Source organism: Ovis aries, chromosome 9, assembly GCF_016772045.2.
Source record: "Ovis aries strain OAR_USU_Benz2616 breed Rambouillet chromosome 9, ARS-UI_Ramb_v3.0, whole genome shotgun sequence".
In the NCBI taxonomy this organism is placed as follows: domain Eukaryota; kingdom Metazoa; phylum Chordata; class Mammalia; order Artiodactyla; family Bovidae; genus Ovis; species Ovis aries.
The window spans coordinates 50536514-50563302 of record NC_056062.1 but is presented as its reverse complement, the minus strand read 5'-3'; the positions used below and the strand labels follow the sequence as shown (position 1 = coordinate 50563302).

At 43.8% G+C, this 26789-nt stretch overlaps 1 protein-coding gene across 9 annotated transcripts in view; it reads left to right on the top strand.

Annotated features, from left to right (window-relative positions):
- Positions 1-26789, top strand: part of JPH1 (junctophilin 1) — a 90313-nt gene that overhangs the window by 27186 nt on the left and 36338 nt on the right. The window contains exon 3 of one of the 9 annotated variants that reach the window (XM_060393820.1): positions 1-26789. This exon is cut by the window's left edge and continues 5547 nt beyond it. The exons of the other annotated variants lie outside the window; for them this stretch is intronic. The gene's annotated coding sequence lies outside the window, so the exon portion shown is untranslated. 9 annotated transcript variants of the gene reach the window in all.

Sequence of the window (26789 nt, the reverse complement as noted above, 5' to 3'; positions counted from 1 at the left end):
GACCTGCATTACAAAAAATAAGTATGCAAAATAAGGAAAAGAAGCACATGACCTACATGAAGATACATGTTTTAATAATTAAAAATGTGGAAATTCTGCAGTGTATAATTTCAGGCCCCAGCCTTATCGTCCAGGGTTTACCTGTAGAAGACCATCAGTAGGCATGTTCCCTGTGTGCAGTAGCGAGGACAGAGAACAGAGAGTGAGTTAGGAATCCCTAGAAGAGCGCTTGTGTTCAGCTGAGGATCCAAACCAAGAGAGTGCTAGAGGTTCATTTTGTGTTAATAATGTTCCATGATACCACCTAGGGCTTCCCAGATGTGTCTGGTGGTCAAGAATTTGCCTGCCAGTTCAGGTAACAAAAGAGACATGGGTTCAATCCCTGGATCAGGAAGATCCCCTGGAGGAAGAAATGGCAGCCCACTCCAGTGTTCAGTCCATGGGGCTGCAGAAGAGTTGGAGGCAGCTAAGCATGTGCACACACACAGTGATGACAGCTCGGTCTTTCCTTTCTCTGGCCCCCATTCTTAACTCATTGTGGATTTGTTTTGCTTGGTCGCCTCTCTGACTTGTAATAGAAAATCCACCTGGTCTTCAAGAGCTGACGTGTCCAGGGGTCCAGTCCAAGCTTCCTGCATAGCCTTAGCAAGTCCCTGCTTGAAAGGGCCTTCTCATCAGCAGAACCTGACCCACCAGCTGAAAAATCACAGCTCCTGCTAGAAAGCAGGCAGGTGTAGAGGTGCTTACTGAGGTGCAAGGGTCACTGTCAAGCAGTCTGGTTTTTCCATTGAGAAGAAACTGGTTACTGCTTCTAGTGTGTCAACAGTTTTTCTTAATGCTCGTAAAACAGGATGATATGAAAAGAAAAAATATTCTTAAATAAACTATGATCATTTCTTAAGTGAATCAAAATATAAAGTTGTTTATATCATAAACTCTTCAAAGATAATTTATTCTTTGAACATTAAGGGTTACACTGAATCATGCTTTATAATTTTTATCTCTATGAGGACTCTGAATTAGCCAGAGATGTAAAGGTTTAAGCTTTTCAAGTCATAAGAATTAAGGAGGGATATCTTTGTAGGAAAAAAAAAGAAATTTTTAGGCAAACTGAGATGTTTACAGTTTCTGCACTAAGTAGGTATGAAGACCTTTAGGAACTTAAGGTAGTCTGTGCAAAACTAGATTTTCTCATGATATTTTCAGGATTTTTTTCCTCCCAATTTTTCTGTTCCTCCTTTCTCCCATCTGTTGCATCTCTGATTAGTGTGAAATTCTTCTCACTTAAATTCTAAATAATCTTTAGAAGTCTGAATCAATAAACACTGAACCAATGAGCTGTAAAAGTCATACTTTTCCTCATAGTTAAGCGCAAATCTAAGGCAAGCTAGAACCATTTTCAGTAAGAACTCTGAGGGTTGTACCTGGAATGAAATGTTTACTTATCCTACGCACGTGGAAAGAAAATGATCTTCATGAGCAGGTACATTTTAAACTTTAGCGGACTATTTGATGCATATTAATATATACAATGGGCTCAGCTGGTAAAGAATCAGCCTGCAGTGCAGGAGACACAGGAGACATGGGTTTGATCCCACGGGTCAGGAATATTTCCCCAGAGGAGGAGATGGCAACCCACTCCAGTATTCGTGCCTGGAGAATCCCATGGACAGAGGAGCCTGGCAGTTTACAGTCTTTGGGGTCGCAGAGTCAGACATGACTGAGCGTGTAACGCTTTCACTTTCAAGCTATTAGTGGTTGAGAACAGACACTGCAACTGCAGTCCAGGTTCATGTCCTGGCGCTGCCAACCGTGTGTCACAGACAAGCCACTGGACCCCTCCAGGCCTCACACCCCTCCAGTTGCACGTGGGGGTGTGATGGCATCTCCCAAGATTGTCTCCAGGGCAGAACGAGGATCATCAGTTTAAATGGAAACTGGATGATAACAGTTTCATGTTAGTGTCAGTTCTGTTTTCATTTTGACTGTCTCTCGAATACACGCTCTCTGTAGAGCAAGGGAGATTTGGTGTCCTGGGAGAGATCCAAATGACAATGACAGGGCCCCATCCTCCTGGACATTCATCACCAAGGGACAGAGGTGGACACATTGGCAACTAGCCATGTGGCTGGAAGTGAAATGAGCTCTGCGGAGGTGGCCGCAGAGTGTGGGAGCATCACCGACAGCAGGGTTTCTCCGTGAAGAATGAGGGGTTCTTGGGAAGGAGAGATCGGGGAGGAGTCTCCGTTGGCTGCCCGCTTTAGCTCTGTGGCGTGGGAATCAGGGCATCCATCCAGCCTGCTCTTGGCCCCATTTCATTCCCTGTGGTCGACTTGTCTCGGCTCCTCTCCCATCCACCTGGATGGCCTTCAGCTGCTTCTGGTGGAACTGAAGCTGGAGAGGTGAGTCAGGTAGGTGTCTGTGGTTGGCCTGAGAGAGGCACAGAGAGAGCGAGGGCTGGAGCCTTCCTCTCTGGTGGTGACAAGTCAGCTTCCAGTGAGACTCCGGAGCCCATTGCTGGATTTCCCTCCCAGCCGCTTGGCTCCACCTGCTTTGTTAATGTCAGTTGCAGTGACTCAGCCTTCTCCTGTGATCAGAGGAGCTTTCTCAAACTTGCAGCTTTCATGACTTCCCCAGTGGTTAAGAGCCCACCCTCCCGCTGTAGGGGGTGCAAGTTTGATCGCTGATTGGAGAACTAAGATCCCACGTGCCACTCGGTGTGGCAGAAAAAAAGATGGGCAGGTTGCTGCCTCCATGGCTCCCCCAGGATAGACCAGACAGGCCCGCATTGTTCCTGGGAAACCAGGTATGCGAGAGCACAGAGGTTAAGTGCAACCCCTGCCTGCAGTGGGGACCAGCCTTCTGTAGAGTCCCTGTGTCTCCAGGGACTGCCAGTCACTTGTGGGGTGACAGGGAATGAGTGTCTACTGCCCCTTCCCCACCAGTATCTTCCAACAGTTGGGTCCCTTTTGTCCTGTTTCTGACAGCATTATCTCAGGCAGGGGCTGTGGTGTGTGCCTGGCTCTGAACTGCAGTTGGAGCTCTGAGAAAATGCCATTGCCTCCTTTGGGTCAGTCTGGGCCTGGGAAGAGAAGATTCACATGGCAACTCTAATTCAGGTATTGTTGCTGGAAGATGAAGCAAGAGGTGAAGGTGAGCTGGTTGCCTTGTGGAGAATTTCAGAAGGGAGGAAAGAGGGAAGCAATTCACGTGAATCTTTTAACATGACAGCCTGATTTTCACCCAGGGAGTTTTTCTGCAGTCTTTCTGTAACATGGCATAGTAGTACAGCACCCTGTATAGTAGGAGCAACAGTAAGTCTTGGCTGTCACTTTTCAGCCAAGTGGTCTCAGGCAAACAACTTTACCTCTCGTAGCCTCAGTTTTCTCATCTGTGGACTGGGTGTGATGATTAATAGTACCTCCTCACAGGGCTGGAGAGAGGACTCCCATGTGTTGGAATGTGGTGTTTAGAAGGGTGGGTACCTGGTGCCAGCAAGTCTAGGCAGGTGTGTGCTTTTATTCTTACCATGGGGCACATGGCAAGGTTTTCAGTGAAGTTGTTCTCTTGCTGCCTTGTCGGGCATATCTGAGGATATGATGCCTTTTGAGACACTAGCCAGGCTTCCCCGGTGGCTCATTGGTAAAGAGTCTGCCTGCAGTGCAGGAGACGCAGGTTCAGTCCCTGGGTCAGGATGATCCCCTGGAGGAGGGTATGGCAACCCTCTCCAGTATTCTTGCCTGGAGAATCCCATGGACAGAGGAGCCTGGCAGGCTGCAGTCCAGAGGGTCGCAAAGAGTCGGACACAACTGAAGCAACTTAGTTTGCACAAGGCAGTATCCAAGGTTTTAATGTGAAGTTCAACTAATAGACATGTTCGGTTATTGGGTTTAGTGGAAAGGTATTGCAGTCATAGGTGTCTGAGAAAGAGGTTCACCCAGTTCTGGAAGAGGATGAAGGATTTTCTCCTAATTCATCACATACAGACGTGAAGAAAGCCCCCAGCCTGTGGTGGACGTGACCAGGCCTCTGGGTGAGGTGCCTGAATGCTGCCACCCCAGGGTGTGTATGGATGGGGTGACGCCACAAAGACAGGTTTTTTTGTCACACAGGTTTTCTGTTTGAGACCAGCCTGACTCTCCTTTGTGTTTTGTCTGCCGGGGAAGTTGAAACAGCTTTGAGCAGAACACCTGTGTCTTTGTCCCGGTCTCGCCTTGCTAAACAGGATCTGATTGAACTTCTCTTTCCAGCACAGTTGCCCACCTACTCGCCTTGCATCTCTGCATTCCAGCCTCACAGTGCTTTAGGAGAAAGCAGCCAGACTCAAAAGTATGAGAAAATAGCATTAACGTTAAATAGAAAAATTCTTTTTATACAACTTCTCTGTTTAATCAAAGAAAAACAAGTGTGCAATGTCTGTTATTAAAGCCTCTTCATTATAGCCTCCTCTGCGTGTTTCTGCTTAGGCTTTAGAGGGACAACTGAAACCAGTCTCTTCTATCCATATAAAGTTGGGTACATTTGTCATTTGGAAAATGACATCAGAAAAAAAAATTGGGAGAAATCAGTACAGACTCATGTGTCATGTGTACTGTGAAAATTCATGGAAGATCCAGCTTGCCCCCGTCCGCCCCCCGCACTTTTATCACAGTGAACACTGTCAGTGCTTCCATGAGCGTGTACTGCCAGGAGTTCACAAGGAAGCCCGGGATAACCCTGCATCTCCAGCTGCTTACACTCCCGTGGTAGAATGTGACACCGTGATCCAAGGTGGAGAGTCTGCCTGGATAGAAGTAGTTGTTTTTCTGAATCTTTCCAGTTCTGAATAACGTTTAAAAGAGCAAAGTGAATTATTTGGGGAGCGTCAGGAAAGGCTTTATGGGGAGAGGGTTAGAATTGGGTCTTGAACCACTAGAACAATTTGGGCAGCAGAAATGGGGGGATGTGTTCTAAGCAGAGCAAAGCGTGTGAGGAGAGGGCACGGGAGCAGGTGTGAGAGCAACAGCAGGGCGACGGGGAACGTCGTATAATGGGCCTGCTTCCTGAAATGCCGCTGAAGGTTGGGGGGGTTGTTTTGCACTGTTTTTGGAGCAGCGGCACTGCGCTGGGTCTTGGCTGTGTCATTCGAGCTTCTCTTGTGGAGCATGGGCTCTAGAGCGTGCAGCCTCAGGGATCTTCCCCAACCAGGGCCTGAGCCCTTGTCCCCTGCATGGATTCTCAACCACTGGACCACCAGCAAAGTCCCTCTTGTACACCTTTCAATGATGTACTTTTGGAGGTATCACCTTCACCTTTAAAACTCAAAGCTCTGGTTACCATTATAAATCTGCTACACCATCTTACTGTTCTTGCCAAGCAGCAGGGTGTTAGTATCTTTCTCTGAAGAGGACCATGCTGTGGGTGGTGGCATGCCTGTGATGGATACAGATGCCTACGGCCGTGACTGCGGTTATGTGAGGCCCTGGTGATCGTTTTTGTCCTTTCAATCCCGGAAAGAAATGACTATCAGATCTAACTAAACAAATGTACCATCTTCTCAAATACGATTTCTATAGAAAATCTATTTCCTCCTTCTTGAAGGTCGCTTGGTTTAATAGTTCCTGTGGTTTTAGAGTAGATGCATTTCTTTGGGTTGGTTGGTGGCTGTCTTTCATAGTTTACACCGCAGCCTCCTTTCCAGTATCTCATCCACTGCCTTTGCTGAACAACTCCGTGTTTGCCACACAACAGACTCTTAGGGAGCATTCCCACTCCATGCACAAAAGAAGTGCCTGGTTTGAAAGTCATTTTTAAGGCCAAGTCAGCTCTACACAGTTACAGTATTTACTAGGCGTTACCGGAAATGTAGGAACAAAAGATTATCCGAATAACCTAAGGAGTATCTCGTTTCCTGACCTGTTTATTTAGGGTGGGTTAAGAATAACACACCCATTCGCCTCTGTTGAGAATTGTCCACAAACTTAACTTTCTTTTTGTTTCATCTTCATAAAGCATTTCCTTGAACACGTGTGTGTTCCTTAATGATCTCTTGCCTTCTGCCTCTTGCTTTTTCTTGCCTTCTGCTCACATCTGCCTTCTGTTTCCCATTTCCCCTACTTTTCTACTCAAAGACAGCATCCACCTTCCTTCTAGGTTGGCCTGTTTTACCACAAAGTCATGGGTGTCCATCCAGTCCAGTTGATGGATACTGACCAAGAGCCTACTCCACGCCAACCTTACACATGGGGTTTCAACCTTTCAAAATGGGTTTTCAGAGGCAGCCCTTGCCCTTTGGGTGAGACAGACAAGTAAACGGCTGGTTACAGGAACTAGTGCGGGTGCAGCTGAAATCCTGCCGAGGAGGGTGACAGGAGGCTTAGGGGGTGGGGCAACAGTGAAACCTGTCCCTGCCAAAGCCCTTGTCTCTCTCCCCCTCCCCACTTTCCAGCTGCCTTTTCTAGCTCCCTCAGTCTTCCTCTCTCTGCCCTTGACATTCGGTGCAGACCTCTTGTTTCAATACTTAATAGGCTCCAAGTATGTATGTGTGTGCATGCCCAGTCACTCAGTCGTGTCTCTTTTGTGACCCCGTGGGCTGTGGCCTGCCAGGCTCCTTGGTCTGTGGGATTCAGGAATCAAACACGCGTCTCTTATGTCTCCTCCTTTGGCAGGTGGATTCTTTACCACAAAAGCCCATAGGTGTGTACTTGTGTCTTTCTTAGTTCTTAGTAATTGCACATGTGCATAGCAGATCGAACACATCCAATAAACTGTGAATTCTCTGGACTTGTTTTTTTCATCTGTAAGGTGAGAATGGCGACTTAGAACTCTTACCAAGGTTTTTCTGGCTTAAAAAAATTCAGTGGTTATCAGTTACAGCAAGTACGTATTTGTATTGAAAACTATTTAGCCATTCTGTCTTTATTTTGTGACTACATAAACACGGCTTAAAAGTAAATTTCTTGGGAGTTCCCTGACAATCCAATGGTCAGGACTTAACACTTTCACTGCCATGGGCCTGGCTTCCGTCCCCAGATAGGGAACTAAGATCCTACAAGCTGCACAGCTCAGCCGAAAAGAGAAAACTGTGTTAAAAAGGGAGGGCACATATATATGCCTATGGCTGATTCATGTTGCTATATGGCAGAAACCAACACAGTATTGTGAAGCAATTATCCTCCAATTAAAAATAAGTAAATTTTTAAAAATTGTCCTAAAAAGAGAAAGTGAATTTCTATAGTAGGATTAATTTCCAAGGATAAAAAGGAGAGAATATATAGTTTTTATTCAAGATGTGTTTTTTTTTTAATGGTTTCAAATACAACAGTTTGTTACCAATGCCAAAACAGTAGACTTGGATGAAATGCATAAGGGGAAATTTTTGCTTCACTGGATGGAATCTACTCTTCTTCAAAAGTCTCTGCTTTCCATCTTAAAAAAAAAAAAAAAGAGAAACTGGACTAATTGTTAAAATGAGTATGTGTACAAATGCAATTTAGTGACCTTTTCAGAAATCAATCTGAAGTGATTTCAAGGATTCTAAGATAAGGATTTGGGTTCTTTCTATATTTAGTAGCCTATGGTTTTTAAAGATTTTGACTGTTAGTTTAGGTCCTCAGGACTTACCATGATCAGTAGATAACTTGTTTCTTTAACTGAGAGCTTTTAAAAAAATATATTTATTTATCTGGCTGTGTCAAGTCTCCGTTGCAGCATTCAAACTCTTAGCTGTGGCATGTGGGATCTAGTTCCCTGACCAGGGGTTGAACCCAGGCCCCGAGCATTGGGAGCACGGAGTCTTAGCCACTGGACCGCCAGGGAAGTCCCAACTCAGAGCATCTATTATTAGATCACTGCTTCTGCCTGCAAGAGCACCAAAACGTAACTGGGTTTTCCTTACCATCAGGGCATGTATCAGCCGCTGGAAACTGTAAATTCAGAATAGTTCTCTGTCATCCCAGAACTCTACCTCTAATTGTCATTACAGGTGGTATTTGAGCCTTCAGAAACCTGCCTTGATTGTGTTTTCCATTTTATTTTCATTATAAAGCTTTCTTGTGAAGTAATTTTTGTTTTCTAGGCTTAAATCCGCTTAGCTAATATTTATCAGTATTTGGGCAGGGCCTCGAAGGTTCATTAGGAAGACCCTATATATACACACAGTATAATTAACCATTATTTAAGAAAAACTGTCAAGTAAATTTTTCAAAGCAACATATTTTATCCCTACTTTCATGAGATTCCAGTACAATAGAAAAAAAAAAAAAGACAAATAAGCAAACATATCTGGCCAACTACATGAATTTTAGAGATGTACAGACATAAGCGAAGTAACCACAGCTGCGTTAGGGGGACAGAGGCTTCATTTAAGAAACAGACTGCAAACAGTATTTTGAGGAAGAGTGGGAAGTATGTTCATGACGTGAGTAAAAAGAAACCAGAGTTCACAGTGACTAAGGAAGTTTGGTCGAAGGGATCCGCTGACAGTGGGTGTGAAACATCGACGACCAGACTTGTTAATAGGATGTGTTTTAAATAGACCACATTCTTGTAGTATGCAAATAATGGGTGATTTAAAAATTTTTTAATTTTCTTTATTTTTTGAATATGTGATACATGTTCACAGCTCAAATGTTTCAAGTTACAAAATGGAACAGACTGAGTGATAAACTCCCTCACACACTTGACTCCCACTAACCACTTCTCCTCCCTGAGGATAACCAGTGTTATTAGTACTTCATAAACTTTTTCTGATAATTTATACACACAGATATACATTTTATTCCCTTTGACACAGATGGTTACATACCACAAGTCCATAACTGCTTTCCAAAACCTTTTGGGTGCAGATGGGTTGTAGAAATCAAAATTCATTGGATTTTAGAAAAGCAATATGGTCCATAGAGTATAAATGACATAACACCCCCAGGGGATCTGTGCAGCACTAAGCGATAAAAGAAATTAATTCTCCAGGGAAGCTGAATATTCACACCAAAGTGGGATAAATAAGAACCATAAATAGCTTCATGTCAGTTGGATTCAGGTGTTATTGTCAGATATGTTTCAACACTAAGCTTACAAAATTACAATTTTTAGAGGTTTTTAGGTCTTGGAATAGCTGACATAGGGTTATAACTGGAATCCCTGCTATTCCCTACCCTGTGTTTTTTTTTAATTAACAGTATGTATTGGAATTCTCCTTATCAGTACAGAAATCTTCCTCATCACCTACGCAATTAAAACTGCTTGTGTGCTAGATTTCTTGCAGAAAGCAGTTTAAACACACACAGTGGTTTATGCACATACACGTTTGTGTATAGATAAACAAGTGTTGGTGATGAACAGGGAAGCCGGGCATGCTACAGTCCATGGGGTCGCAAAGAGTCGGACACACCTGAGCTACTGAAACAAGACTCATTTATTGGTACAATTAACAGTACAGTAAGTGAAGTGAAAGTTGCTCACTCTTGTCCAACTCTTTTCGACCCCATGGTCTACACAGTCCATGGAATTCTCCAGGCCAGAATGCTGGAGTGGGTAGCTGTTCCCTTCTCCAGGAGATCTTCCTAACCCAGGGATCAAACCCAGGTCTCCCGCGCTGTAGACAGATTCTTTACCAACTGGGCCATCAGGGAAGCCCAAGCACAGTAAGGTCGAGATCAAATTATTGACTTCTAAGTATGAGACTCTACGCTTAAGTTGCTTTTTAAAAAATCACCTAGTTAGAAATAGTAATAATACTAGTTGATGGGGGAAAAGGCAGTTTAACCAAGTAGAATCATAATATGCCTTGCTACAATAAATAAGTGGTTTAGCCAGTAAGAGTGTTCATGTATAATTGGTTCAGCATTGGGATCAAGGGTGGTGGAAAGCCTTAAGAGTTAAGATTTTAATTGTCGGTGTTCCTTATGGGAATTCTTTGCTCAGTGAAGAGGTTCAGGTTTCTCTGTGATATCGTTACCATTGTTCTGGGTAGAAAGTTGCTGCCCGAAAAGGCAAGGGGCTGTTTAAATAATGGCGACACTTTTTGTAGTTGGTGTGTCAGCACCAATGACCGAGAGGAGGAGCACTGGGATAGCATGCGCAGTTGTCACCGTGCACCGGTGTTTGGGCCCAGAAGTCTGACTAAATAAGGCAATGCCCAAGCGAGCCTTATCAGCGTCTGACCGGGATACCGGTTAGCAGCTGATACATGGTGCCCGGCCATGCTCTGCAATTCCTTAGCTTCTTGGCAGATGAGCGTCGATCCCAGACACCAAAAGTTCCTACCTGCCATGCCCAGTGTTGTACCTGCATTTGATTTTCTGTAAAGCTTGAGTATGAGATGTTAAGTCCCTGGAGAGGACAAAAGAGAGTTCAGGGTACTGTTCCAAAAATGTGTTATGCGTGTAAGCATACTTATTTTTAGTGATGTGTCAGTGGAGAGTTTGTTTAGGAGTTCATTCACCACCCCTGGCTCCCTGCAGCTTTTTCCCCACCACCCCAGTGCCTCCCCACCCGGCCTAAGGTTGAGAGGCTGGCAGGCTCTTCAAGGCTGGGGTTCCAGGAAAGGAGAGGTACCATCACTGCCACCCTTGGAGTCAATGGGTGCAGGGGGAGGGGAAAGGAGGGACTTCGCAATCACACCTGATCTTGGGCTCACCTCTCTTTTCATTTCTTTGGTCTCTGTGTTCTGTGTTTATACTCTGCCAGTCTGTGTATTTATAAAAAGAAAACAGAGCATTTTTTATAGGAATCAGTCCAAGGGTCCAATTTTAATGCCAGCAAATGCAAATTTCAGTTCCTGTTAGTATTCAAGCCTGCAAACCTGGTCTAATCCAGGCTTGCTTTTACAGAGTTGAGGGGTGACTGTGTACACGTGAGCACATTGGAGGTTTCCCAAACTACTGACGGGGTATTATACCACCAGGAAATAGAACTTCACGACTTGAGTGATGGAGTGGAGGCAAAGCTGTGAGCTGGGGTCAGCGCCCTCTGACTGTCTCCTGTGTCGTCCCTCCTGGCCCGCCCCTTCCCCTCCGCCCATACCTCCCTCTCCTCCTCTCTTCTTTGCTGAACCCCTTAGTGTAGAAGGTTGAAGGAATGATGCTTCTCAGGTCCTGACTTTCTGAATGCAGAGCCCCCCTTCTCTCTCCTCTTCCCCTTTGTTTACCCAGGCCCATCCCTTCCCCTCCAGAAATTCTCAGTAATAGATGTTTTCATCACATGCTGTTGATTCTGTATAATGGGAAAAATGTCGTCTTCAGTTTTTTTTTTTTAAGTTTATGTGAATGGCACCAAGTCACAGTTTGTTGTGGTGGTTTAGTTACTTGGTTGTGTCCAACAGTAACCCATGGACTTTGGTCCACCAGGCTCCTCTGTCCATGGCATTTCCCAGGCAAGAATACTAGAGTGGGTTGCCATTTCCTTCTCCAGGGTATCTTCCCAACTCAAGGATCAAACCTGGGTCTCCTGCATTGCAGGCAGACTCTTTACCAACTGAGCCACCAGGGAAGCCCAAGTAGGTGGTGGTGGATTTTATTTGTCATTATGCTTAATAGATAGGTAACATTCCTATATAACTCTTTTAGTTTTGTTTATATTTTTGCCCCTTGAGAATACTGTGTTAAGATTCATCCGCTGGCCATATGTACCCCTGGGCTGTTGGTTTTCAGGGTTGCATGGTATTCCAGGGCTTCCCTGGTGGCTCAGAGAGTAAAGAGTTTACCTGCAATGCAGGAGACCCAGGCTCAGTCCCTGGGTTGAGAAGATCCCCTGGATGTGGGCATGGCAACACACTCAGTATTCTTGTCTGGAGAATCCCAGGGACAGAGGAGCCTGGCAGCTACAGTCCGTGGGGTCACAAACAGTCAGACATGACTGAGCAACTAACACTTTGACTTTCAAGGTATACCAGTCTCTGCCTGCACCGCAGTGTACTCACCAGTTGACTTACTTAGTGATGGACATTTAGCTTGCCTCAAACACCCCATATCACAAGCAGTGTTATCATCGAACTAGCTCTTAAAAAGCCAAGACGCAGTTCAGTAAAATGCCTTCCGTAAAATCTTGTGGTACCTGTTTAAATTCAGACATATCCCTTCTAAAGTTATTCATTTAAAATGTTTCTCTACAGTTTAGAGCACTGCCACAGCATGAGTGTTCTTGACATCTCTCTCCTAATAAAGACCCAGATGAAATCAAAACTTTCTGATTGGAATGCATTCTGCGTTGGGCAGATAGCCACTGGGTCTTCTGTTTGAGAATAAGTTGTTCACGTGTTTTCCCTGATCATAGTTTGGGACTTTGGCAGGCAAAACTTGAAGGAAGGTGGTAGATGGGTCAGAGAGACTGAACTTATTCACACTCTGTAATTGAAGGTCCTGCCAGGTGGGAAGAACACGTGCTTTGGAGTCAGGCAAAGTCTTGACTCCACCTTGGGCAAGTTATTTAACCTCTCTCAGCCTTGTTTTCTTCATCAGTAAAAATAGGAATAATTATGGAGCCCTCCCAGAGGAACATCAGAAGGATTAAATGAGCTAACATGAGATGGAATTTGTGTAACACCTGACGCGTCTTGGGTGTTCCATAAGTGGGAACTCCGGAACATCAGGAAAGTGTCCTTACCTCCACCTGGGTTAGACAGCAACCCAGGTGTGTTTCTGAGGGTTTGTGAGAGCCACCGTGGTCATTTCTGTGTCACCTCTCCCTGTCTTCCAGCCCATCCGGAGATCAAGGATGGCAGTTGCAGGGCACCCCTGCAAGGGTGGAGGCTGGCAGTGGGCAGCACCAGGGCTTATGAGAAAAGGACAGGGTGTAGGAGGGGGAGTCCAGCTGTTTTAAGGAGATTTATCCCACAACATAAGATCATCGAGGGAGGAATGTGAGGGGATAATTGTGGACCGAGTAAAGTCAGCCTTGGGGTCGGTCCCACTGGCCACACAGGATAGACAGGAGCCGATCTGGCATGGAGAGCCAGGCCTGAGCACTTGGATTCTGGTGATCAAGAGAACACTGAACAGCTTTGATAACGTCTGAAGAAAACAGAATGTTCTTATCAAACCTAAGTGAGAATTTTGTCCACAGACACTTGCTTCCAGAGAAGAATGGGGCTATTTCAGTGTGTTGGGTCCTTGGATTGGGTCTGTTCGCCTGAAATAATTGGGTAAACACATGCGTCCACTCAGGATTTTCGGCTCTCTTCACCAGATTGGCTCACTGGCGGCTCAGAAGGGGTTTTGTTCCTACTATATTAAGGCCAGCCTGACATGCCCAAGTGACCACTGGTCACGTTCTGATCCTGGAAGGACAGTGGCAGCAGAATTGGGTTGGAGATGCCCTTTAATTCCCTGGTTTTTGTTTGTAGCTCGCAGAATTGCTGAGAACCTTTTTATCTGAATGGTCAGCTTAGTGAAAGTTCATTCTATCAGGGTTATGTGTGACTTAAATAAAAAAACCAGTATAATAAATAAACAGTTATCACAAGTTGGCAGGTTCCCCCCACACACATTTTCCTTCATGATGTGGAAGAAAGAGTACAGGCTCTTTCATGAAACTTACCCAGTTCTGATTCTGCTGTGTTCTGTCTACTTGGACAGACCACCACCTTTCAGAGCATGATTCCTTATACATAATAGAATAATAACCTTGACGGGTTGTAGGGAGAGTCTAGTAATTTTGTTCATAAAGTGTTTCACAGAGTTCCTAGAATATGGATGTTTGGTGGTTTCAGGGCAGTAGTGTACATTTATCATCATCTGTGTGTGTGTGTGCATCAGTGCATACATTAGAGTAGTCTAGAAATATTAAAATTGTTGTTTTCACATTTCTCTTGGGCACTTAGGATAGTTTGTCAGTGCTAAACGTAGCTCTGGAATATTTCCTGCTTCGTCAGCCTCTGCTGTGTTGAACCCACAGGAGCCAGGGCGCCAGCACCATTCTTTCCCTTTCCTCCTTGCGTTCCCTGTCCATCTACCTTTCTCTGGGCAGTTGCTGTCATTCCTCTCTCCCTCCCATCCATTTCATCATTAATAAGGAAAGTGAATGGGTTTCCTAGGCGATGTTAGTGGTAAAGAACCCGCCTGCCAGTGCAGGAGACATAAGAGATGAAGGTTCGATCCCTGGGTTGGGAAGATCCCCTGGAGGAGGGCATGGCAGTCCACTGCAGTATTCTTGCCTGGAGAATCCCACGGACAGAGGAGCCTGAGGGCCTACAGTGGGTCACAAAGAACCAGACACGACTGTGAAGCAACAGCATGTATGCATGCAAGGAAGATGAATGCAATAGGAATACGATTAACTAAAAACGAATACTTAGGCAACATCTAATACTCTACTGAAGAATAGCCCAGTTCTTGGCAATCAAATTTCAAATACCACTGCAGCACACAATGCATTCTGAGTCCCAGGAGAATGGCATGGCCCCCAGATTGCACCGCCTAATGGCCGGTGGAGTGATATTTTTTCCCCAGCTACTTAGGAATGTTAGTAGTTTGCACCCTGTGTAGCTGTTTCTCGTGCCCCCCACCATGCTGTCTCTGCAGGGCTGGTGCTGGGAAGGCTGGGATCGTATAATGTATACATCTCGGGGGGTGTGTGTGTGCATGTGTGTGTGCGCATGTGAGTGTCTTGTCACCTTAACTGCTCTAGGCCTAAGCTTTCTGTTCGGCACGGATCATTTGGTTAGAACTGGATGATCTCTGAGTCTTTCTTAGTTTCCAGATTTTGTGACATATGTTGATCTCATGATTAATAATTCCAGATTAATTAGAAGATTACAGAATGTTTGAAGACTGTGTCTAGCGTTAGAGTTTCACTTACAAAAATAATCAGCCATCAATCCTAGAGGATGATTGGGCTTTATGATCATGTTTATAAACCTCTGTTGTTAAGCTTTTTGATCTGTGTGATTGTAAAAGACATGGAACTTCATTTGTCACTATGCACAGATGATTTGACTGCTATGTACGGGCCATTACGTAAGGTGTTTTATTTATGTTCAAGTTATAGGGAAGTTTTAGTTAGAAGGTATACTCACCTGTCTTACTTAAATCTGATACCTCTAAATTTCTTTACCAAAGAAAATTTAGCAGCAGGTTTAGTAGCAAGACTGTTATCACTCTTAAGAAAAATTAGAAAGCAATAAAGAGAGGCCTAGATTTTACTTATATATAATAAGGGAATTTCTCTAGAAACAAAAATATAGCTTCCACAGTTACTGAATATTCAGGTAGAAGGGAACTTTAGAACTCTCTACTTTCCCAGGGGTCTTTAGCTTATAGTTTCAGACCTGGGAGTTCTCAGGTTTTATGGAAGGGCTGTCAGTAGGAGGCAGGGAAAAGCTGAGGAGATGGAGATAGGTCCTTGCAAGCCAGAACACAGGCAGGTTTGTCTGATTTCATATGGTTGGGAAAAAGTATGCCAAATTTTTATATAAGAATGAATGAGAATTCTCATTCTAACTCCTTTGTTTTACAGATGAAAAAACAAAGCTCCAGCCTACCATGTCAGTAGCACAGAAGGGACAGATTTTGTGAAATATATTGATATCATGATTAATAATTCCAGGTTTAATTAGAAGATGTTTGGGCTTTATGATCATATTTATAAACCAGTAGCTTTGCTCTGAGAGGACTGGTGGCTCAGAAGGTGAAGAATCCGCCTGCCAGTGCAGGAGACACAGGAGACTCGGGCTCAGTCCCTGGATGGGGAAGACCCCCTGGAGAAGGAAATGGCAATCCACTCCAGTATTCTTGCCTGGAGAATCCCACGGACAGAGAATTCCTGGCGGGCTATGGTCCATGGGGTCGAAAAGAGTTGGACACAACTTAGTGACTAACACTTTCGCTTCAGAGGACTGAACACGTTTGGCTGCTCCTGAGGACGTGAAAACCGCTAGAGTCTCTGGTGTCATCTTCTCCTCCCCAGTGTACCTCTCACTTATCTCCAGACCTTAAGCCTCGTATCAGGTAGAAACTATTGTTGACACAGTTTAGAGCATCTCTAGAAACCCAATCCATGTTGGGAAAGTTGGACTGGGCAGCCCTATGACACAGAGCACAGCCATGCCAGCTCTTGATTCCTCGAGGAAAAGTAGACCTTTGTGACCCTTGACAAGGAAAGTCACTGGGCCGGCCAGACACTGGATCAGGAAGAGGGGTGTCTACTCTGCACATTCACCTGCAGCTGTTTCCAGAGTAGAAAGAGTGGCCTTATGGGCTCTGGTAGCTTCTAACTGGTAATAATCCTGTGTGTGTGTGTGTCCTTAAGTTTTCGTATCTCATTATAGCCCCATAACAAACATGTTGACAACCACTTCTGTTTCTCCAGGGCTTTTAAGTAAGCTGCCCAGCATTGCACAGGTGGGACCCCCAGCCCCCCTGCTTCACCTGGGTAGCTACAGTCGCTGTCAACCCTCACAAAGGTCACAGGTGCAGTAATTTGACACAATATGATACCTAATGCTTTGGTCACAGCTTTCTGGTTACATTTTGTGAAAGTGTCATATATATTGCTTCCTGTTTTATAGAATAGGAGAAAACAGAAACTTGTATTCCTATTGTCTCTTGTATATCTTTTAAAATAACTGCAGAAAAATCTTTTGAAAAAACACTAACATTGGTTAGCTCTGCTGGATTAATATCAGGGTTGAGTAAGGAATAAGGGAAGAGGGAGACTTCCCTAGTTTTATTAGATTTTATTGATCCATTTGAATATGTTGCTTATTTGGAAACTTAATATCTCTTTAAATTACTCAGTTAACTAAATGCATAGATGTTACCGATAATAGTGTTGAATAGTCTCTGCCCAGCTTTACCTGCATCTTCTGTGTTTAGCACTTGACATGTATCATCTGTAGTCCTCATAGTAACTCTGCAAGGTTGGTTCTACCACTCTTCAGGGTTTACGTAAGAAGAAACAGAGATGTCCCAAGGGTGTAGGGAACTTGCCCTGGATTCCAGGTTGGCAAGCAGTGAGAGCTGATTCATATCCAGGCAATCTGATTGGAGAGCTCATGCTCGTAACCACTATAGGAAGGGCTTAGACAAACAGCAAGAAACTCAACTTTGAGGGTGTTCCAGTGTGATGTAAGAGATATTTTTAGTTTGGCACTTTTGAAGTCTGTGAATCCTAAATAATACATCTACATTTATAGAGCAAGTCCGGGGAGACCGTGCAGTTTCCATTATGCTATTTAATCCAAGGATTACGTTTATGCTGTGGTTGTAACAATACGCTGTCGATGGAGGTCTCAGGCTTTAAGTGCCAACAGATTGTCACAAATGCTGAGACACCTAAGGATGCGTCGAGGGTGGTAGGTGGGGAGGGAGACAGCAGAGACCAGGATGGATGACAAGGTGGCCTCGTGGTGGCCCAGCAGGCAGAGAGCTTCATATGCCACCAGCGTGGGGGTGAGGTGACCACTTTGAGGGGTTGGGGTGTGTTACCCGCTGAAATCCCAGGGAAAGACAGCAACACCTCAGCATCTTACCAGGGAGATGTTGTTAGAAAACAAAATCCCTTATCTTGGAGCAAAATCACAGGGAAAGCTAATGCAGCTAATAATCACTAGTTGCTTAACACTGTCAATTCTACATTTATTTAAACCAAGAGTTGTTTATCACTAAAAGGTTATTATATACACGAATCCACTCATGCAAGTGAGAAATGTGTATGTTAATTTAATCATAATTGGGAGAGAACATTCATCTTTTATTAATTCAGATGATGAGAATAAACCCAGTGTTCAGAGAGAGAATGAAAAGAAAGACCATCATAGGAAAAGTCTGCAGCTCAATTAAGATGGGATGGTCGGGGGGGAGGAGGGCGGTGGTGTACCGTTCTTGCCTTCGATGCAAATTGCCTCCCAACACTAACTGGCTAGTAATCCCCAGGGGGTTGCAGGAGCTATTGCACAGGAAGTTCTTGAAACAGATAATGCAGGTTGAACCTGAAGTATAAAAAATCCCTCAGTAAATGTCAACAGTAATCATCACCCTCATCATATCGATACTTGTTGGCTTAACTTGCTAGGCTAAGTCGCTCAGTCCTGTCCGACTCTTTGAGACTCCATGTAGCCCACCAGGCTCCTCTGTCCATGGGATTCTCCAGGCAAGAATACTGGAGTGGGTTGCCATGGCCTCCTCCAGAGGATCTTCCCAACCCAGAGACTGAACCCAGGCCTCCTGCACTGCAGATGAATTCTTTGCCATCTGAGCCACCAGGGAAACCTGTAAGTTAGGCTGGCCTAACTTAATACAGTATATATCTCCCAGATGTTTATATTTTCCCAGTGGTCATATTGTGTAGCTTATGAGTCATTGAATCAACTAAGAGGAGCCTACACTTTGTCTGTTGTCCTATCAAATTGTGTAATGACCCAAGGCAGGGGCTGGCTTCCAGGCCACAGAGGGCAGAGTTCACAGGTCACCACCCTGTTCACACCTTCCCAGCCTCAGTGTTTTAGCCCATCACCCAGGCGGTGTGAAGCATGCCCATCGCTGGTGTACACTTCTGGGACATGTCCCATTCATTCCCCGGCTTCTTGTCCTCCAAACCCAGACTTTGGCCTGTGCCCCGCCCCTCCTTTTTTTCAGCCTACAAACCTGTGGTTTTGTCTGCTGATATTCATTCCTTTCGCAGGCTCCTTAAGAAATGTGGTAGAATTTCCCTCAACTTGCCCTTTACTCTCTCATTCCTAGAAATAATGTATCCATATTGTAATCTTCCCAACGCAGAGATCGAACCAGGCCTCCTGCATCACAGGCATATTCTTTACTGCTGAGCCAACCAGGGAGGCATGAACAGAGGAGCCTGGAGGGCTATAGTCCATGGGATCCCAAAAGAATCAGACACAACTGAGCAACTGAACCACCACCACCGTTGTAATCTTGGAGTATATGAGATAAATGTGTGTGTGTTTTAGTTGGTAATAATCTCAGAGAAGCACACAATATAATAAAAGTTATTAAAATAACAAATTGATATTTAGAAAGTTATTAAAGAGGTCTTCAGAAGTGCTAATAACCATTTACACTATTTCTTTAATGCCAGATTGGTCTCTCCTGCCTTGATTCTGACCTAAGAAGGTATCTCATCAAGAGTTTTTTTGCTTCCCTCTGTTCTCAGAGCAGGGAGAGCTGGTTATGTGAAGAAAGTCCGTGACTGTAAGAGCCATCACATTAAAGGCTTTGAGGGTCCTTTAGGGACATTATGCTCCCATTATCTGTTGTGATGTAGCCAAAATTATACTCCCCTTGGCAGCGTTTCCATGGCAGGTCCTTGATCCTGACTCACAAATGCATGATTGATTCTGAGTAGTTGTGTGTAGTTGTGGTGAAGAGTCCCTCACATTTTTTTTTCATTGTCGTATTGCCTTTAAGACTGAGTTTGAACAGTATTTTAGGAAAAGAGAAAAAGGAAGACGATATTAGGTTATTTTATTACCTGAAAGAAGACCAGGGAGCCCGGGGGAATTCATCTGAGAAAGAAAATGGCATTTTGTCTATTGTAATTGGGAACTAGTTCTCCAGAAGCTTAGAGCGTTCAGGGTAATATGGGATTTATTTTGAGTTGTGTTTCCATGATATTAAGAGCATAATGGTATTCAGTAACACTTGTGTGCCTTCTAGTAAAAACAAGCATCTCTTGTTTTGATCCGTTTTCTTCTTCTCTGTTTTGCTACTGTGTAGTTAAATTTGAAAGCTTGTAGCCCTGACTATATGTAACCAAATAGTTTACCAGAGGGCCCCTCCTTTGTTAGGGAGGTTTAAAAATGGTTTCCTATTAATTCACAAGTCTGTGTGGGTGAATGCTTTTTTAACATGACATTTCTAAGACGCTTTTCTTGCTTATTCCAGAAAAGAGAGGCCAAATCTGTTATTTACTACCTGCTTGGATAGTCAAGTTTGTTCAGCAAAAAATCAAGTAGAATCTCAGCTGACCACAGGTGAAGTCTAATGGCCCAAGTGGTTAAAGTAAACATCTCAAAAGTTAATAGGCAGAAATTCTGGTTTCTGTACTTGAGCTCCCTAGACCATTTAGATGAAGAGGCTCTTTTAACTGGTCTGGATTTTAATTCCACTGTCAGCAAAATGAGTATGTTCGTATAGCATTGGTACATTAAGGTCTCAAGGCAGACATCCTAGACTTGTAAAATAGTCCCTTAAAAGTTAACTGTCTTCAGAGTCTTCATAGTAGATTCTGGCTTTCAGGTAGTTTTGAGCTGTGAAAGTTTACAGAACCTCAAGAGCAGTTCTCTAGAAAGGTTTTACATTTTACTTAATTTTTAATGATTTTAAGGGGGCTTTTATGGCTTGTTCTTCTCTAAAGCAAGAGCTTGGCTCCAGTAAGGACATACACCTTCTGTCTAGCACAGAAGTACATGGACCGTTGACAGAGGATGGGAATGGGGCCAGGAGGGACAGGTTAGAACCGAGTGTTTCTTAGAATGTCCACTGGGCTTCCCTAAAAGCTCAGAAACCTGAGAAAGCTGGCTTTTTATGGGCACGCAGTTCCTCTGAAGGCTCTTTGAGTAGATCCATTTTGTTTTATAAAAATTCCTATTGGCAGCTTGGCCTTTGAGAAATCATTCTGCAGATATTCCAGGAGCATGCAGGCAGGAGCTGGAGGCCTCTTTCCTTTTTCTTTCATTGTTGTTCATGTGTCTCAATTAAGAGTTTTGGGTGACTGCTTCTTGGGTCCTGGCCAACTCTCCCCCCTTCCTCCAGAAGTCCGCCCCCCGCACCTACACCTTTCTGGTGGTAAACACCTGGGACGCTGGGAGCGGGAGTGAAGCCAGTGTGTAGGACACACAGACTCATGCAGCTAGTTCGGAGCCAAAGCACAATTGGATTATGTCGAGAAGGGAAAAGGTGCCACGTGAATTTGCCATGTTTCTGCACAGAGCAGGCCAATTTAAATATAGCCTACTACCACAGCTTGTCCAGAATTAAAATAGCCCAGAACAAGTGGCAAATGGCAGGGCGTGGGGCTCTCTGCCAGGAGATGGCTAAGGGATGGGAAAATGGGCTTTTGAGATGGATTGTGCAGGCTCAGATAACAATAGCAGACAGGACACCCTGGGATCCTACTTCAAAACTTCAATTTCAGGTCAACGTAAATGTGCAGAGTCCAAAAGGAAGGGCTGATGAAAACACTCAGCAGCCTAGAAGGCTGTTCTAAATGTGCTATATTATTATTTCAGAATTAAAATCTGGTCCCTGAATTCCCCTATAGTGACGTCTTACCCAAATTCAAGGACAATACCATGCAGCTAGGTTTTCCAAGCATAGATGGTTTTAGCCCATGAATTGAATTATGTAATAACTGTATAATAAAGCCTTATTTGAGCCTGGTGCTGCACATAATGAAATTAGAACTTGAAAATATGATGAACAGCCCTGCCTTTACTGGTTTATCAGAACAGTGATAGTTGTCAGTACAAGAGTTTTAGCAGATATTTCAGTTCAGTTATTCATTCCTGAAACTTTTGTTTGGTTGGTTGATTTTTAGTCTTTCTTGATTCTACCTGTCATGTTCCCTGAGATTGAACAACACCAAAGACACGTTTCATTATAGGAGAGTAGGTACAGTTAGATAGATACTTGCTTTGAGAAAAAGCCAAAAGAGATGCTCAGCAGTGGTTAACGTTTGCTGGTGCAGATAGACATTTCATAGCCCATGCAATCAGTATACACATAACTAAAATGTTTGTATATTATATATTTGTGTATATGTTTTTTATTCTTCCCTCAAAATTAACTGTCACATTACACCTATCCAGCACACATTTAATACTACTTTTTAGTGATATGAGGAGTTCGTCATCTGATAGCATCTAAATTTCAGACCTTGAGAACCATGGTTGATAAGCTGGTTTCTGAAATTATGCCAGCACTATGGAAGAGATATTTTAAAAATTAAACAGCAAGAAGTTATTTATCATATTGAAATGTGTGACTGCGGTGACTGACTGTAGTGTCTCAGAGTTCAGGGAGTAACAGAGACCTTTCTCTCTCAGATGAGCATGTGAACCTTTTTAAAAATGTATTATTATTTTAACTATGAAAATATGATAACACCTTTACCTGAGACTTGGAAAATATAGAACAAGGTTATATATAGTTCAACTATATATATTAGAGTTTTTTAAGGTAGATAAGTTAAGATTTTTAGTTGGAGTTTCAATATCAAACTCTCAAAAACTAATAGAATGAACACGCAGACAAGTAGAAGTGGAAACCTGAAAAGCGCAGTGAACCAATTCAGCATAATTAAGATTTACACAGTTTTCACACAGCAGCAGGGTACACATGCTACTCAAGTTCCGCTAGACTGTAAACTAGGAGACCCTGGAACATATCCAGGACCTAAGACCAGGTGCAAAAATTTGATGGTCTAAAGGTATTGAAATCATAGAGTCTGTTCTCTGAGCATGAGGACCTTTTTTATTTTGTCAGGCTGTACCGGCTCACCCATTTGAGCTGCTGCTGTTGTGACGTCTTAGAAAAACATTGCAGAGAAGTTTCCTATTTACAATTAACTGTTGCCAACAGTGATCACCGGCCAGAGAGAAATTGAAGGGGGAAAAAAAAAGCTTTCATATCACCACCAGAGTTACAGAAGGGTCAGAGCAGGATGGTGAACATGGACAATATAATCAGTAGGAGAAGAAAAATGACTTTAGAGTTAAGTAGACTTGGGGGTGTTGCCTGGAATAGCAAATAATTTGAAGGCATTTCTGGACATTTGTAGATGATTGAGTACATTGAGGTTTTGTTTGCCATAGCAGACATTAGGAGCTGATCATGAAATGAGAATGTGGACAGCCTTGAAAGGAGATGGGCCAGGAGTGGTTATTTTAGAGAGCACAAATTCACACGTGATCTGAAACCTGGAGACATGTCAGTAGAAAGACATGGGACAGCAGGACATGAGTGTTGTCAGTAAAAGCTCCCAGGAACAGAATCGTGGAGCAGTGAGGCACTCACCAGCTTCAAGCTTCCTTGTCTTGCATGGGAAGAGCCTAATCCTTACCTCTCCTCCTTACTCTGGAACAGTAACATTCCCATTCTTCGCTGGGAAAGACTGGAGTGCAGAGGCATCCCCACATCTTTCTAAGGATGGTGACTTCTTCAGGATGGGCTTGCTCCAGACTTGATGACTGACTCATTAGCCTCCCCTTTCCTTGATGTCCTGTACATTTTCAGAGTAACTGGTCAGCCCAAAGGGATTGCATATGAAGCTATAAAGAGGGCTTTTTCTATTTCCTACCCCATCTCATTCATGTAAGAGCAGAGTGAAAAATGGGAAGCCTCCTTCCCAATTGTGTCCATTACAGTCCGTTGGGGTCCAGAATTATAAACGTACTTTACAGGTTTCCACAGAGTCCTCCAGAGTGTCTCAAGGCTCCGAGGTTCTCAGCCTCAAGTAAAAGTGGATTTCTCACGCTTCTACTCCCCAGCACCTGTAAGACAAGGGCACATCCTCAGTTATCAAGTCTGTTGTCATTCTAAGTAGATTCTGTGATTATACTGACACTACTGAAAGGGGAAAAAAGAACTTTCTGCAGTCCTCCTCCCACTGCCTGACACCTAGTACATTCAGGAAATCGGACCTGGAAAGTGTAGCCCACTCTGGGAGGTAAACCTGGAGCCTTTCAGCAACTGTCAGAGCTGAGAAGCAGTGGGGAAGGCCCAGGACCTTCCTGCTGACACTGGGCCACTCTCAGCCAGGGGGCGGGCAGACTTCAGGGTTTGGTGGGTAATTCTTCCTATCCCTCCCGAGTTCAGCGTGCTTTCTCATTTACAAAATGACAGTAGACTTTGAATTCTTGGGCCTCAGAGAAAACCCCTTCCTAAGTGCCAAGTGAAGTGAAAGTTGCTCAGTCACATCTGACTCTTTATGACCCCATGAACTGTAGCCCACCAGGCTCCTCTGTCCATGAAATTCTCCAGGCAAGAATACTGGAGCAGGTAGCCCTTCCCTTCTCCAGGAGATCTTCCTAAACCCAGGGATCGAACCTGGATCCCCCACATTGCAGGCAGATTCTTCACCATCTGAGCCACCAGAGAAGCCCCAAACAGGGCTCAGAGCCTAAATGTTCTGCCTCATTCTTAGCATGTGCAGTGTGCCCACTGTGCTTGGAATTCTGGAGACTCAGTCTGAATTTCCGGCTGGTGAGGGGTCCTTCCGTTGGGATCAGTGCATCTGGCACTAAGGAATGGATCCCGGAAGGCAACCCCACATTCCCCAGTGACAGCAGTTCATCCATCCCACCGACCTGCATGGCATTGCCTCCCAGGCCCCGCAGTCCGTTAATTCCCCTATGAAGAAAAGTAAAGGTTAAAAGTTCATCAGAAAGTGTCTAGAGCAGGAACTCAAGCCAACAGCAGGCTCTTGATCAAGAATAATCCAAGTATTATAAGTCCCACAAGGATATTTTATTGAGGCAACTCAACTGACAGTCTATCAAGAATGAAGGAAAACATTCCTATTATTTGAGCCAGAATTTAACATGACCCTTTTACTTAATTTGTTTGAATTCTGCCTTGCATTTCCACTCCCGTCTCTAATGAAGGAGAAGCACACAATTCTTTTTGTTCAACATACGTGTGTTCATCTTCAAAACCGCCTTTGCCCCACCCCACCCCACCCCAACCAGTCCAAATTATACCAAGTGTTATTTAAAGGTACTGAGCAGAAAAGCAACCATCCTGGTTTACATATTTGTTCCAGCCACCATTTTTCTCAGTTTTCTGGGGTAAGTAAGCTATTATCTTATCCATTCAGTATGGGATGAAAGTTTTCTGTTCTTGGTTTAACACAGCCAAATGCTTAAAAACAGATAAAATCATGTTGTTGTTGTTTTTTAAGATTCCCACGTGGAAAAAAAGAAAAGAAAAGTTTTTAAGAATTCAGGAGGAGCTAGATGATCTTCTGATATTTCCTTTTAAACTTGGAGGCGTTAATTACTAATTTGGTGGTTTGGGGAAGGCAACTATGAGTTAGATGAATCTGCAGTATTTTTAACACCACCTAAAATGTTCCTGCTGAAGAATAACCTTGATGAAAACCAATTTTTCCCCCTAGTCTTTAGTAAGATATTTTCTAAGCTGCATTTCACTTGAAAGTCAGCCAAAACTGGTTTAAAAATATGTAGGAGAAGAAAGCACCTCATCTGCATTTTTCAGTACAAGTCAAAATCTATTAATATTAAAGATAATAAATAAGGAGGGCAGTAGACTCAATAAAGAGAAAGCATGACTATAAGAACTGTGGGTATGAAGGAATATTTATAGCAGAAAGGAAAGTTTATAACTTGAAGACGAAATAGATCATGGACATTTGCTACCACAAGATCTGCAGACAGCAGTACAGAAATCTCTCTTCACAGCATAGCTACCAGCTTTGCCCTAAACCTTTGGAGACCTGGCCTCTGCCTGTTCATCCCACTGGATTCCTGTGTGACTTTGAGTTTGTTGCTTGGTCTCTCTGAGTTTTAAATTTCTACAGAAGGGAGAGTCATCATCTGACTCTCCGAGGCCCTTCCAGTTCTAATTGTGGTTTTTAATCTGTCTGGCAAAGCAGAACTGTCAAGAATCATCTCAAAACTAGAAGGTTAACGAAAGTCAAGTAAATCCTTTGTGCTCATTACATTAGTGTCCCCAATGTCTGTTGCAACAAAAGACTGAAAATTTGAACTGAAAGCAGTCGAGGACTTTGTTTTTCTTTTCAAAAAAATTTTATTGAAGTATAGTTGATTTATAATGTGTTGGTTTTCTGTGTGCAGCACAGTGAATCAGTTACGCATATATCCACTCTTTTTGAGACTCTTTTCCCATATCATATAGAGTCCCCAGGTGGCTCAGTGGTAAAGAATCCACCTGCCAAGGCAGGAAACAGGGGTTTGGTCCCTGGGTTGGGAAGATCCCTAGAGGAGAAATGGAAACCCTCTCCAACAGACAGAGGAGTCTGGCAAGCGACAGCACGTGGGGACACACTGGTGACTGAGAACACATCTGTTACATACAGCAAGTTCCTACTGGTGGTTGTGCTGTACACTGTCCTGTATGTCCATCCTGGTCTTCCAGTTCATCCCCGCCCCCTACCCTGCCTTACCAGGGTAAGCCTCCACTTGTCATCTGCATCTGTAACTCTGTTTCTGTTTTGTAGACAAGTTCATTTGTATCTTTTTAAAAGTGAAACTATGGAATGTGTTCTTGTCACAGATTAGGTGTGGAATCAGTGCAGTCACTGAATTACAGTTCCTACAAACGTTCCTACAAGGAAACACTGCTACTAGGAAAGGTTAAGTGAGTTAAATGGTTTGCTGAGAGAATAACTGTACTCCTATTACTTTGTCATTCCTCGAAAAGCAGTGCTGTCCCAAATCCAACAACTTCCAAACCCATATTTTAAATACGATAGAACTTCAGATGCAGAATGGCTTGCGGAGCCAGTCCCGAGCAGGTTCGTACTTAGCGTCCCATGCCCAGCAGAAGAGCCAGTGCCTTTACTGGTCACTATCTTGGCAGGTCTAGACAGATCAAAGTGTAACTGGTTGATTTGGGATCTTTAGAGAGCCATTTTAGGTAATTTACAAAATGGATATCTTACTACTTAAGAGACTGTGTTTCAACTAAGATGCAGGATACAGGATGTTTGGGGCTGGTGCACTGGGATGACCCAGAGAGATGGTATGGGGAGGGAGGTGGGAGGGGGGTTCAGGATTGGGAACTCATGTACACCCATGGCAGATTCATGTTGATGTATGGCAAAACTAATACAGTATTGTAAAATAAAGTAAAATTTTAAAAAAGGGGGAAAAAAAA